Consider the following 12,490-nt stretch of genomic DNA (forward strand, 5'->3'; position numbering starts at 1 on the left):
GGATCCTCTCGTGTGTACGGTGGACCGTATCCGCGGATAAATCCTCTCGTGTGTACGGGGCCTAAGGTGTCTGCATACCAATAGATTTTAGACAATTTCGTGCTCCCAACTTTGTGGCAACAGTTTGGGGATGGCCCCTTCCTGTTTCAACACGACTGCGTGCCATGCACAAAACAAGTTCCATAAAGACATGGATGAGTGAGTCTGGGGTGGATGAATTAGAGTAGAGACTGCAAGCCAGACCTTCTTGTCCAACATCAGTGCCTGACCTCACAAATGCTCTTCTGGAAGAATGGTCAAACATTCCCATAGACACACTCCTAGACCTTGTGGACAGCCTTCCCAGAAGAGTTGAAGCTGTTATAGCTGCAAAGGGTGGGCCAACTCAATATTGAACCCCAAAGACTAAGACTGGGATGCCATTAAAGCTCATGTGCGTGTAAAAGCAGGTGTCCCAATACTTTTGATATTATAGTGTATGTGTGCACAGTGGCAGAAGGTTGTGTGCTGAGAGCGTATTCACGGCACACTACCAGCACACTGACCAAGCTGTCACTGAGTGCTCTTGGGCATGACTTCTGATTGAGAGCCATTGGGAAGTGCTCCATCCATCATGAGAACCATTGTGATACAGAAGCTGCTCTGCTTTGTGGGCAAAAAAAGAACACTCACTGGGACTGTTCTTATGTGCACCAACTGTGCAGTTGGGCCTCTAAGCTAGCCAGCTTAAGAGTTAGGACCAGTGGCGGCTGGTGCTCCATTTTTTTGTGGGGGGGGGCACCAGACAAAGCCCTCCACCAGGTTTTGTACTTACCCCATCCACGGTCACAGCTTCCCATCCTTCTCGTCCACCCTAAAGTCCATGCACAGCAGATGGACATAGCAGTAGGAGAGCAGCCAGGTTGACATTGCTAGGCTGCAGCATGATCGAATGACAGATATTGCCATCTTTCTTCTCCCAGTTCAGGCTGCACAGCAACTCTGCCTCTGCACATGTCACCGCCTGAGACTGCACGCTCATTGGCTGCCGCCAGCTCCCCCGCCTCCTCTTCCGCTCCTCTAATCCTCCTCTCCACTGCTTATCAGCTCCAACCACCACTGCACACATCACACAAGTGGGCGGGCTTGGGGTGCAGAACCCACCCTTTTTGAAGCCAATTAGAGCCTTATGAAGACTGAAAAGCGCGAATCGTCTCTCACCAAACTTTTACTAACACCCCACTGAAATCCATGCGTCCAGCCCCCTCCATGGTGATTATGGGCCGGACACATGGATTGGGGGGGGTGACGCCCCTGCGCCCCTAATGAGTGGGCCTCCACTGGTAAGGACTAACGACTGTTGCCCGGATTCACAGACATTGGCGCACATTTATGCCGCCATAGCGTATCTCCTGTACACTACGCCGACGCAGTGCAGAGAGGCAAGCATTGAATTCACAAAGCTAATGCTCCCAAAACTGCGCTGGGTTTCCTAGGCGTAAGTCGGCGTAAGTGGAAGTGGGCGTGAGCCATGCAAATGAGACGTGACCCCAAGCAAATGATGGGCAGAGCGCCAGACAGATACGTATAACGAGCGGCGCATGCGCCGTCCCGTGGACGCATCGCAGTGCACATGCTCACAATCACGTCGGAACAACTGCCTAAGATACTCCGGATCACTGCCTATGGCGTGAGAGTAACCTACGCCCAGTCATATTCACGTCCAACGTAAACTACGTAAAATACGCCGGCTTGTGTTCCCTGGTGCAGAGCTTTGCATGTCTGCTGCTGAGTTACACCTCCTTTATGGGGCATAAATTTACGCCGGATGTATGACTTTACGCGCACTGCGTCGGGCGCATGTACGTTCGTGAATCGCCGTATCTCCCCCATTTGCATATTTGAATAGGAAATCAATGGGAGCGCCAAATGCTTCCAGCGTAAATATGCGCCCACTCTACGCCGGCGTAGGCAAGTTACGTCGGTGGGATGAAGCCTGTTTTTAGGCGTATCTTAGTTTTGTGGGCCCGGCGCACAGATACGACGGCGCATACTTGCCCTTACGCGGCGTATCTGGAGATACGTCGGCGCAAGTGCTTTGTGAATCCGGGCCTGTCCCTTTACAACTGCTCTACAGAGACCTTTGCTTATCTCCTATGCTAATGCCGCGTACACACCATCACTTTATGTGATGAAAAAAAATGACGTTTTTAAAAACGTCACTTTAATTGACTGTGTGTGGGGGAAAACGTCGTTTTATGTCTTGTAAAAAACGACCAAAAAAAATTGAAGCATGCTTCAATTTTATGTGTCGTTTTTCAAAAGTGCACTTTTTACTTCACAGAAATTGACCGTGTGTAGCAAAAAACGTCGTTTTCTAAGACGTTTTTTCATCCACGCATGCCCAGAAGCTACTTATGAAGCAAGCTTCAATGGTAAAACGTGGTGGAACGTAACCTCGCTTTGCTAGAACATTGTGAGAAAAACGATGGTGTGTAGGCAACTTCGTCTTTGAAAATTGAAGTTTCAAAAACGTAAATTTTTACTTCACAGAAAGTGTCGTTTTTTTTCATCACATAAAGTGATGGTGTGTACGGGGCATAAGAGATACCTGTCAAGGAACATCGCACCATTTTCTAGCCATCCTTTTAGAATGCACTAGTTATAGTATTAATATTCACACTGCAGGTAATGTTTATCTGCATTGTTTACTGCTGACTTTGCTGATTCATGAGTTAATTCAACCATTCGTGTAATCTAGACACCCCTGTCAGACAACATAGCTAGGTCAAAGACCCCACTTTCCTTCACTACAATCAAACAACACAACAGAACCACCTTCCCACTTCCATGCTGTGAATGTTTAATGAAAAACAAACAGTAAGCTGATAAGGTCATTCATCCCTCTGCTCTATTGCATGGTCACACTGATGAATGACAACACTACTGTATTCAAAGCAGCAAAGCTCCTTGTTCTTCCAATGTGATTGCTGCTGTACATGGAATTAAAAGATCCTGATATAAAGACAGTTTATAGATTATACTGTATGTAAAAGTACACTGATATATTTATTTTTAGTGGATACATAACTGGATTAATTTGTGTTTTAGTATAAGCATCGAGTTTAGTTTTTGTGGATGAACTGGTGTGTATTTAATGCACATAATGCATCTGGACTGATGTTTATAATGAAGATGTAATCCCCATGTATTCATTCTTTTACTGAATTCTTTATGGGTTTGTACATTGTATCCCGTCAACGTGTCTGACTGCTGTACAGGTACTTGACTAGTGTAGTTTCAATGTGCAACCTTCCCAATATCACCCCCATTATACCTTTCCTCTTTTAACCCCCCTTTTCCACCCCGTGACCTTCTTGACCCAGTAACAAGACCGACACAGTAAATTGGAGTAAAATTGGCCACAACAGCCATTTTATTTTATAACCAAAATTAAATATTTAACCAAATTTTAGATAATAGGAATTTCCAACAATTCCAACTTTATTATTAACAAAATTTTCCCAAACACTTTTATTACATTAACACCAGTCCCAATTGGTCTTTGACAGTAACCCCCCATTAACCTTTTCCTTCACCACCACACTGCGGTACCATTACTATACCAAGGCCTCCAGCCGACTCCAGCTCGGAGACACCCCTTTTTAACCCGCAGTGCACCGTAACCGTATTACAGCGGACACCGTTCCACTGCAATAACCCCATAGGGGCCCATCCCACCGATGAGCCCCCCAACCATTTCCATTCCATCAGTTAACTGTCACCATCAAAGACCAAGGACACCACCACAGCCCGGAAGGGAAAACCCCTTTTCCTTACGGGTCCCTCCACACCCGCAGGGCCCTCTGAATGCCCTCCTGCACACCTAGCACCCACAAGTCTGTACCCACATCAGTTAGGTGAACACCATCCCTGAGCAGGTACAGCCCCACATTCAACTCCAACTCCCTGTGTCGAAGTTTAGCCACAAACCTCCCCAGAACCTTATTCACCTTCATCCTTCCCTTATTAACCCTATCCGCTGACCGTGCCATGCGCCACGTGGTTTGCGCGACAATGTCAGACCAGACGATCAACATTCTTGGGAAAGATGCCCGTAACGTCAAGACATCGCCTTGACCGCCGAAATCAAGTCCCCTATAGGCCGAATCCCCAGGTCGTTCCCCCCAACGTGTAACCGCAACACATCCGGGGGTCGGTCGAGCCGAGCATAGCGCAGCACTTCAGTCAGCACCCTGCCCCAACCCATCTCAGAGATACCTAACCACCTAATCGTTGCCTCCCGCCTGGAAATCCCCAACTGCCTTCCTTCTGGCCTAGAATCCGCTCTCCTGGCCCACCTACAAACATAAAAATGCCCCATGATCCACACGAGGCGCGCCTGCCTTCCACCTGAAAAACAAAACAGTAACAATGACTATCAAAACTCACCCCACACAATACATCCCGGCATTTCAGGCAAGCGTCCCATACCTTTTACTAATCCATCACCAAATGTGGGCGTACATAAGAACGGAATCTCCTCGATTCCCATCTCCTAATCCTTTTTTTTTTTTCTGCCGCCTCATTCAACCCGCACCGGGCCGCCTCGGTCGCCACCCCGATACGGAAGGAGTGCGAGGCAAACAGTCCCTCGTCCAACCCCACTTTCTTCAAACATTTAAAAAAAATGAATGAATTGAAAACGCGATACGAAAGAACCATCAACATGCACCAAGAATGGCCCACCACCCCCAGGGCGTCCCCTTAAATATTCCCTTACCACACCTCTGAACCCGGCATCGAGTACAAAAACACGCCCACTCCTTTTCCCCTCTCATCCGTCTTCGACCGCCTCAGCCGCAAAACCACCCTGTCCTCCGCCGACCTTACGTCCTCCGCCAAAAGGCCCCCCGGCCACCCGTTTAGAGGGACTGACTAGCTCCCCTACCCGAAAAGCCCCAAAAAATGCCACCGAAAAAGCCGCCCGAAACAACCATACTTCGTAGTCCGACGAACAAATGTCCCCCAATACCCCAAAAATCCTGCGCAATATTGAAAACGACACCGGCCTCCGCGCATCCTTGCTCTGGCGCCCCTTCTTGTAACCCTTGACCGCCTGCTTTACCCAAAATATTTTTGTGAGATCCTCCCGACCTTCCAACTTGAACAAAAATGCCAAGGCAAGTAATTTCTTCTCCAAGGACGACACGGACCCGCCCTTCTCCATGTGTCTAGCCACAAAATAAACCACCAACCAGCCCGTTTCCCCCTCCCCAGCTCGGCGTCCGCCAGCCATCTAAAACCGGCCCATTCCTCCCATACCTTCTAGTATGCGGCCCATGTCTGCCCACTCATTGACCTCCTGATCCAGTCTGCCGCAGCTCCAATGCAAGCCCCCCACATCCACCCCGGGCAAGGGACCCCTTCCGTATCTGCCCCTGGGGCCAGCTCCCTGAACCTGTCCCACTGAAACCGAGACAAGGCGTCAGCGATTCTGTTATCCACCCCCCGGATGTGCACCGCATACAGAAATATATTCCACTGAAAACAGCGCAACACGAGTTGGCGCAGCAATCGCACCACCGGTAACGATGAACCGGAAATCCGATTAATGATCTGCACCACCCCAATGTTATCGCAATTCAACCTGATCTTTAAATTTCTGCATTCCGCCCCCCATAGCTCGATCGCCACTACCACCGGGAACCCGCCGCCACCCATGACTCAGGGCACGCCTCCGCGCTCCATCGTCCCTTTAAAAAGGCCCCATAGCCCGTGGACCCGGCCGCATCCGTGACCAAGTCCAGATCAAAGTTGCTGATGGGCCCAGATATCCAAATTGCCCTACCATTGTATGTTTCCAGAAATCCGCCTTCAACTCCCCCGTTAATCGGATATAATGCGTTGGTGCCCTCACACCCGCCGTTGCTGCCGTCAGCCGTCGGCAGAAAACCCTTCCCATAGGGATGATGCGGCAGGCAAAATTCAACTTGCCCAACAAGGACTGCAAAGCCCGCAATTGAACCTTGTCCCGCCCCAGCATCTCCCCAATCTCCAGCCGCAGATTCGTACCCTTGTCTACCGGAAGCCTGCACTCCATTGCCTCGGAATCAATCATGATTCCCAAAAAACTCAACACCGTGGCCTCCGTCTTGTCGGCTGCCAACGGCACCCCGAACCTGTCCGCCATGTGCTGCAACGTTGCCAACAAAATCGCGCACACATTGGATGAAGGAGGCCCCACGCACAGAAAGTCATCCAGGTAATGAATAACTGAGTCCGAGCCTGCCACATCCCCGACCACCCACTCCAAGAACGAAATAAACTTCTAAAACAGCGCGCAGGAAATTGAGCAGCCCATCGGCAAACACCGATCCACGTAGAACTCATCCCGCCACCGGCAACCCAACAGCCTAAAACTGTCCGGGTGTACCGGCAGCAAGCGGAACGCAGCCTCGATGTCCGATTTTGCCATCAGGGCCCCCCTTCCATAACGCCACACGCACCGCAGCGTCAAATGACGCGTACGATGCCGTGCATGCCTCGGGGTCTATCGCGTCAATCACCAACCCCCCCTTTGGAAAGGATAGGTGGTGAATGAGGCGAAACTTGTCTGGCTCTTGTCCCCTTTGCTAGCAGCCTCCCCCTTTTTTGAAGCATCGGGACAGGGGGTGAGTGCCCCCGTATCCGGAGCCTCATGTTTAAAACGACAGGTTCCCCCAAACTTGCAGGAACCCTCGTTAAACTGCCAACACACCCCCCATTTTTTTGCGGCCGGCAATCCCGAGGTAGCCGAACCCCCGGCCCCGCCCTGAAAAAATGGAGTATTAGTTCGGGGCGTGGAAATCATCCGCATCCACAAACTGATATCTTTGTGGTCCCATCGCAGCGTAGGGCGCACAGCCGGCCGTTGGTGAAACTGCTCGTCATACCTCAACCACCCTGTCCCCCCATATACCCGGTAAGCTTCCCCTATAGTGTCCATATAGCAGAAAAGCGCAGAACAGTGTTCCGGGCTCTTCTCCCCTATGATGCTGGCCATGATCGCAAATGCCTGCAACCAATTGCTGAACGTCTGAGGAATCAACCTATACCTCCTCTTCTCCTCGTCATCCTTTTTGAACTGTCTGGCTTCACCCTATCCAAATTAAACTTCTCTAACGGCAACAGGGTCGTCCTCTCCCACTCGACCCGGCCGTGGATGTCTCTGCACTGCTGCTCCCCCCAATGGGCCTCCGCTTGATCACCCTCCGCCGATCCGGGAACTCCCTGGATGACCCCCCGGCTGTTGCCCCGCGTTTTGAGCGTTGAGATCCCTCCCTTCTGTCCCAGGGGTGTGGGGGGGAACCGCTCCATCCCTGCTGCTCCGACGCGTGAGTGAGGATCGGGCGCTATTCCGGCCCGAAGCCCCGCCCACCGGGCCCAGACTAAGCGGCAGATTCCGACCGCTATCACCCCCGGCCGAAGCTTGTGCTCGCTTGGCCGGAAGGGGCGATGGGTCCTCCTGGGGGCCCCAACAGCCACGGGAACCCCCCCTTCAGCCGATCCCCCAACCCAGGGTGCAGCCTGAGGCGGCGTCCCCACCCCCCCTCCTCCGGCAAAACGCTGTACCAGGTCCCTCAAACCCCCCAAAAAATCCTGCAAGCCCCCAGGGGAACCCTGGGCAGCAGGCGAAACTCCTGCCACCCCGGGGCCCCCGCTTGGCGGCAACACATTACCCCCCACATTACCCACAATCACAGGAGGACCCCTGCCCCCACCCCTAACAGTGTACACAATGCAGTAACAAAAACCCCAGAAGTATTGTTAGTGGACTTACCAGGCTGGCCGGGCACATCCCTCACAGCCGACACCGGCAACTCCACCGCAGGCGACGCATCCACCCGAACATCTTCCTCCGATCCCGATGCCTCCCCTTCCGTACGATCTTCTGTGGCCGGCGTCCTCGGCGACGTCTGCCTCCCAGGCGCAGAAGGCCTGGAGGCCGTGGATCCCAGCCTCCCGGCAGATCGTCCTCTCCCACTCAACCCGGCCGTGGATGTCTCTGCACTGCTGCTCCCCCCAATGGACCTCCGCTCGATCACCCTCCGCCGATCCGGGGACTCCCTGGATGACCCCCCGGCTGTTGCCCCGTGTTTTGAGCGTTGAGATCCCTCCCTTCTGTCCCAGGGGTGTGGGGGGGAACCGCTCCATCCCTGCTGCTCCGACGCGTGGGTGAGGAACGGGCGCCATTCCGGCCCGAAGCCCCGCCCACCGGGCCCAGACTAAGCGGCGGATTTCGACCGCCATCACCCCCGGCCGAAGCATGTGCTCGCTTGGCCGGAAGGGGCGACGGGTCCTCCTGGGGGCTCCGATTAGGCCATGGCGGTGGGGGTAGGGGAATAAAGCTCCGGCGATCGCCGAGCGTGTGGGGAAACCCGCGATCCAGCCTGTGACCCCCCCCCGCCTCGTCCACTAATAGGCCCCCCACCTGGGATTCGAGCCATCCTGGCTCCCGACTTGCCGCCGCAGCCCTCAGCCTCGTTAGCACTAAATCTATGTCCATGCTTGTGGCCTACCTTCAGGGAGCAGAGAGAAAAAACCTGCCTCCCTGTGTCTCACTCGTCTGCTTGTCAAATGAAGGGTATGGAAGTCAGTGACTCTACCACTGAGCACTAAATCTATGTCCATGCTTGTGGCCTACCTTCAGGGAGCAGAGAGAAAAAACCTGCCTCCCTATGTCTCACTCGTCTGCCTGTGGAGCTGCCCCTGCCCCCTATATATATCACTCCTCCCCTCCACAGAATAAAGACTACGGCCACTCCCCTGAGAGCACCTCTTTTCTTTTAACCTCTTGTTGCCCTGATTCCACCCAGTCATGGCCAGCCCTCCGTTATCTCCTTTTTGTCCCTGTCACTCCGGGCCTCACTGGTCTAGATTAGGGATTCCGAGGACTACATAACATCACAGGGACATGACCTGCATGGGCAGGCAAACAATTTCTAATTAGTTTACTTTTCAAAAGCTGTAAGAGACATTTTTACTCGATAAGGGTCTGGGGATGCGGGGACCCCTGTCAATGTTATATTCAACAGGCAGGGGCATCAGGAGGGGGGGCTGGAGCCCCGAATGGGTCCCTGAAAAGGCCCAGGTCTCAGGCATGCAGCATGACATGTTAAGGACCGACTTTCATTATAAACCACCCCTTTTATGACTGCTACCCTTTTCCATATTACCAAAATTAACGACTGACACCAGTGTGGAGTAAAGTTGGCCTTACGGCCTATTTTATTTTGCAAAACTAAAATTAACATAAATAACCATTTTCAATTAATAACTTTTACACCACTTTAAACCACCTGGTGGTCTGAAAGACCACAACTCCAATTGGCCACTGGGACAATAACTGTTTAACTTTGGCCTCAGTCGCAAACCCATGGGTACACCTATGGGTACAACTGTTTGCAATAAAACGTCCTGCCTTTTTCCTCTCCAGAAACCCCAAACACCGCCTTCCCCCTTCCGCTCGCCTACCACATGGGAGGGTGGGTGGGACGTTTCCCCTTTAGCTAAAATGGAGGAGTGACGCTACATCACTTCCTCCCTCCAGGCTAGTGTTAGCCAGCCCCTCCTTTTTCCCCCAGGCTGCTCCTCTCCCTTAAAGCGGCGCCGCTCTATTTCCCACACAGCCCCTCCTACTGCCTTAAAGCGGCCACTGCTAGACACTATCTTCCTTCTTGCGGTCCCCCCTGTCATGCCGTCCCTCCTCCTATCGTTTCCCTCTTGGCTCTAGGACTCTCTTTCTATTGTTGGCCCCAAGCCGCCGAGTGGGGACAGATCTGATGCCAAGTGCTGCCGAGTGCGGTCGAGTGCCATCGTAGCTATTTCTGTACTGCATCAACCCACAAACTTCTCCTCGTCTATAATTTGGTGATGGTAAAACATACCTGCTAATGATCCTGGAACATACTTGCTGGTTATGCTGGAACATGCCTGCTGGTTATCTTGAAACACACTGGCTGGTGATCCTTGAACCATCGTAAAAGTGATACTGGAACACACTTGCTGGCAATCCTGGAACATATCTGGAGATGCTAAGGTGTCTCACCGCAAACAATCAGATTTAAACCTGCTTTTGAAATTTAAATGGGATTCTTTATCACTGTGTGCCCTTATTAAGCCCAGCAGTGATGGTTGTTGCTCAATATTTTGGGGGGGAGCGGCAAACAAACCTCCCTCCCTCACTTGCACCGCCACCACGCGGGAGATGGACAGGGAGGCAGCCTTACCTTAGGAGAAGACGAGGATCGAGGATGAGGTGTAGGGCTGCTCCCAGCCGAACAGGAACTGGTTCCTGAGACCCGACTGGCCGGGACTCCTAAGACTCCCTGGCCAATTGGGTCTCAGGACGATCCCCCTGAGGAAAATACAAAATTTCCTTGTATGATCACACGTAGGGGAGGGGACAGGATGGTGTAGGAGGCAGCTGACTGCCTCACAGAAAGGACACACGTTCTCATCTAAAACCCAGTGGCTTAAAGGAGTTGTAATGTAAAAAAAAATGTCACCTTAATGCAATCTATGCATTAAGGTGAAAAAACATCTGATGCTGACACCCCCCCTCCCCCCCCGAGCCCCCGTTTTACTTACCTGACCCCTCGAAAGTCCCGCGCCCGGTCCCCAGATCCTCTTCGCTGCTCAGCCTGGCCGCTGATTGGCTAGAGCGGATGGATCGACTGGCGCTGCTGTCAATCACATCCAGTGATGCGGCGCGCCGAGGGGCGGGGCCGAGTGATACAGTGAGCAGCTATGGCCGCTCGCTGTATCACGGGAAAGCGCCCGCAATTACTCATCACCATGCAAGCTCTCTCACATGACTGTGGTCAGTACTTGCGGGGAGGACCAGAGACAGCTGCCGAGGGACCCCAGAAGACGTGGATCGGGGCCACTCTGTGCAAAACGAACTGCACAGTGGAGGTAAGTATAACATGTTTGTTATTTTAAAGGAAATTTTTTTTTTCCTTTACTAACCCTTTAAGGCAAATATTAGATATTAGAGCGGTGCACTATACGCACCTAATCCATGTGAGTACTCTGTATTTGGGCTTTCTTGTTTATTTAATAAACTGTGTAAAAACTATATCACGCTATGGAGCCTCTTTTTACTGTTTGCATATGAGGAGCCTCTTCTGATGCCTCGTACACAAGTACGGGCTTCCCCAGTGGACTTTTTACTGCTGGGAAAACCAAGTTGAAAGCCGAGAACCTGCTTGGCAGCTTTTAACCCCCCTCGCATGGCCAGTTTTCCTGGCAGGAAAACTGCCATGAGAGCTTTGGCCGGGAATCCCAGTCGTGTGTATGCTCCACCGCAGTGTTTCCCATAGGAAAACTGCTGGGAAAAAGACCGCCGGGAATGCCGGCAGGAAAAAAGAAAACTTGTTCTTATTTTTCCCGCCGGGATTCCCAAGGTTTTCCTGTCGGAAAAACTGCCATGGAGCATACACACGTCCAGTTTTCCCGGCCAATAGCTGTCATGACAGTTTTCTAGACGGGAAAACTGGTCGTATGTACGAGGCATGACTGTTTGCATATGAGTATACATCACCAGTGAGCAGCTCTGAACCATACAGCTTATCTAGAATCCTTGGGCTGATTCTCAAGCGTGGCTGACCAAACTTAGTTGTGAGGTCACACGCTCTGAGGTGAGTGACCATTACCTGAGGGTCGGGAGCACCTGGGTGTGGACACTGGAACACATTGTTTTCACGGAGTCACCATTATAAGGACTGTATACAACTTGTGTTGGACTGACCTTCATTTAATCAGGACGTCACTGGTTTAATGCACTGCAGCACTTTATAATTCACGTTAGTGGCATCGCTTCTCGGCCTTTTGGCTAAGATCTAGTGTAGTATCTGTTCTTATCAGTTGCCAGTAGGTGGTGCTATGCTAACTGTCCCTAGTACACGGCGAGGTGGAAAGGGATGGTGGTTGGCAGATGCTAAACCTGCTGGCGTGGAGGTGGAAGCCTTCTGATTTGGATGGAGAAACATGCGGTCGAAGCTGAGGGGCCGGGCCCCTGGCCTTCAGCCTGGATTTTGTGGTGCCTGCCCCGGTCAGTTGTTCGGGAGAGAACACTAGCTCCTCCTTCTCTCAGGGGGAGCGGTTAGTATTTCCCGAACGTGATTAGGAGGGAGGGATGGGAGTAGCAGGAGTAGCCTAGTGGCGTGGGCTCTCCCCAATCTCTGAGAACTCCTACCTTCCTGGCTGGGATGGGTGCTGCTGGTCCGGGCTGTGGGTCAGGGTCCGTTGAAAAGCCTATGGCGATGTGCCCCTGGAGTGGCAGTCCAGGGGTGCCGTAATTGCACTAGTGTTTTTACCGGCACTTTTGATTTTTGGCACCTTGGTCACGTCACCATGTCACACTTTTTAACCACCTGCCTCTAGGGCCGGGCCTTTTGGCTAGGACCAGAGGAATTTTTGTTTCGTGGCCAGCCATCGTATTGCATGATGGTCACTTTCTACTCAC

The 12,490-nt window shown here is 52.1% G+C and overlaps 1 pseudogene; it reads left to right on the top strand.

Annotated features, from left to right (window-relative positions):
* The first annotated feature begins 11,837 nt into the window (after nucleotides 1–11,837).
* LOC120925216 lies at nucleotides 11,838–11,973 on the top strand (annotated as a pseudogene).
* Nucleotides 11,974–12,490: the final 517 nt, after the last annotated feature.

The sequence above is a fragment of the Rana temporaria genome, chromosome 1 (genome assembly GCF_905171775.1).
Source record: "Rana temporaria chromosome 1, aRanTem1.1, whole genome shotgun sequence".
In the NCBI taxonomy this organism is placed as follows: Eukaryota; Metazoa; Chordata; class Amphibia; order Anura; family Ranidae; genus Rana; species Rana temporaria.